General features: G+C 37.9%; 1 protein-coding gene across 2 annotated transcripts in view; it reads left to right on the top strand.

Annotated features, from left to right (window-relative positions):
• Nucleotides 1–1,299: 1,299 nt before the first annotated feature.
• LOC128249379 (nuclear transcription factor Y subunit beta-like) overlaps nt 1,300–2,719 on the top strand; it is a 19,189-nt gene continuing 17,769 nt past the window's right edge. For both annotated transcript variants that reach the window (XM_052972790.1, XM_052972788.1), the window contains exon 1: nt 1,300–1,474. The gene's annotated coding sequence lies outside the window, so the exon portion shown is untranslated. The remainder of the gene's footprint in view (nt 1,475–2,719) is intronic.

Genomic DNA, 2,719 nt, shown 5'->3' with positions numbered 1-2,719 from the left:
GGGGGGGGGTATAACAGTTTGAATAATGCATGTAACCCTTACTGTGTTGAGTACCCTTTTCTTTCGTTTGTCCACTCATTCGTGTGTGTGTGTGTGTGTGTGTGTGTGTGAGGAGGAGGAGGAAAAGAAGCAAAGAAACTGCATATAATACATAAATAATACGAAATATGGAATAGTCAGAAGATAAGGATCACCGCCCCTGCATTCAGTGGACTCGCAAAATCCATAATCTGATCATTTTCTGAAGTTGTCCAATTCCTACCGTGTTTATCTGTCAGTTGTGAGACTGCAGCAACAGACTATTGACTGCAATCATAAATCAATGAATTTACTCACTGATAAATGACAGTCAACATCATTTGAAATTGTGATCGTAGCCTTCAGAAATGTATCTGTTCTTAATGTTCAAAATAGATTGCAGTATTCTGTTACACAATTTTATGTCCTGAGTTCAAATCCTGCCGACGTCTACTTTTTCTTTCACTTTTGTGGCGGGGGTGCTGATGAAATAAAATCTAGTGAAGTTTTGCGGTCGATTGTTTTTCCTATAAAATATCCTAGGTTTATCTTTTATTTGTTTCAGTGTTGTATGGGGACCGGCACGTCAAAGAATAGAACCAACGTTTTCTCTGCGTGTCGTGAAAGGCGACCAAAAGAGGTTGAGGTAGGATTTGCACTCCGACCTCGTAAAACTCTCACCAGCAACAATTACCCAAACAGACCCATGGGTTGGAGGGTTGTCGGCTGAATAGTGTAAAGGTTTCATTCACTTGGAGTAGTGAATCACCAGCAAATGGTGGATGCTGCAACGTGCTATTACAGCGAATGCCCCCATATACTGTTTCAGTCAGTGGACTGCGGATATGCTGAGGTGCCGCATTTTTTTAATATATATTTTATTCTACTTAGACGAACGCATCGACTCCAGCATTTAGTTTTTAAAGCCTGGTACTTATTCTATCGTCCCTTATGCCAAACCACTAAATAAGCAAACCAACACCAGTTGTCAAGAGGGAAGACAACCACAAGCAGAAAGACACCGTAAAAATATATATACAATGGGCTTCTTTCAGTTTTCATCAACCAAATCCACTCACAGGACCTTGGTCGACCCGGAGGCTATAGCAAAAGACCACGCAGTGGGACAGAACCCGGAACCATGTGGTCGGGTAGCAAAGGATGGCATTTGGATTTCATTGTTTGGTCGATGAGTCATTGTCATTAAGAACAGATGTTTTTCTGAAGGCGACGATCATAGCTTCTTTTTCCTGTTGACTGTCATTGGTCAGTGACTGAATTCATTAGTTTGTGACTGCTGCCAATGACCCGTGGTGACAGTCCTACTACTGATGATTATGCAGTGAGAATTTGATAACTTAAGAAAACGTTCAGCTTTCTGTTTACACCAAATTCATTTCATTTTGGAACTGTTTTATACCCAAGGCTAGTGATTCTCTGTCATTACACGATAACGGTAAGTCTGGCGATTTAATTTTAAACAACCGTCTGTGTGGTTGCTCAGCACATTATTTTCTTAGTAAAAGAATTGATAACGTAGAACCAAATGAAGGGTGATTTAGCTGTTGGTCTTATATCTATCGAATTATAGCTAAACCATCACAACCTGCCTCGTTATTTTGCTTGCACGTTCTATGCCTTTGAAACTACGCCAATAGGTTTACATTTTCAACGCTCGGCCATATTGTATATTATTTACATGAAACAGTTTCACCTAACGAACTGTTGCTATAGAAAATATTAAAATATGAATTTGTATAATGTTCAGTAATGCACAAAATGCTTTATTTGTTTATATATATTAAATGAGAACGTGACCATTTCAATGTTCTAGCTGTGATCAACCTGTTATTTTTTGATGCAGTAAATTATGATTCAACGTGGGCAGAACCAAGGAAGGTATTAGATGGTCGTGAGGTGTGCTAAAAACAACAGCTAAATCACCCTTAATTTTTTCCATAATGAAACCATACTCAACGCCGTGTTTATGAATTTGTTTCTCTCACCATGATACATGGAATTTTAAAAAACCTTTTTCTGTTACTCAAACGAGTAATAGAAATGGAAAATTGTTTTAGCTTCATTTATTTTTCGTTTGAGGGATCTTTCTGATTTGGCGGGCGCCACTTTTTATTTATGTTATTTAGTGTGTTTTCTACCGAAACACTTTAAAACTTCGTATACTTGTATATTTTGTCTTATAGAACAGAGAAAAACATTTATACTCGAAGTTATTTCATGTTAAAAGTTGTCGTATTTCGGTAATTTCAACCAATCATTGACGTCTTTTGAGGTGAAAACAATTACTGTTGTGGAATGTAAACAACACGTTCTGGCGGTGTAATGGGATCTTTTCCCTTGAATAAAATTAGTGCCGTTGTTTGTCAACAACTATCGGCGATACTGTTATTTATGACATCGTTCGTGCGTTTGTATTGGTTTTAGCTTTAGGGTTAGGGTTAGGGTTATGAGTATTTTTGCCAAACCTTAACGAAAATTGTTTTGCTAAATAGATGATCCCCTATCATTTCCAAAGGCACCGCGAAAAAAAAATCAGAAAAATCCCCGTCAAAACGGAGAAACTCCAACTTATGTGGGCGACTTATCCCCGACGGGAGCTAATGCAGTTTCGCACTTCTTGAAAAATGCATTTTTCTTTTTAATATTTGAGAGGTGGGGGAGATTTTTTTTTTTTTTTTTT

The sequence above is a fragment of the Octopus bimaculoides genome, chromosome 14, assembly GCF_001194135.2.
Source record: "Octopus bimaculoides isolate UCB-OBI-ISO-001 chromosome 14, ASM119413v2, whole genome shotgun sequence".
NCBI classification, from domain to species: Eukaryota; Metazoa; Mollusca; class Cephalopoda; order Octopoda; family Octopodidae; genus Octopus; species Octopus bimaculoides.
The sequence above is the reverse complement of the archived record's forward strand: the minus strand, read 5'-3'. Positions and strand labels throughout refer to the sequence as shown.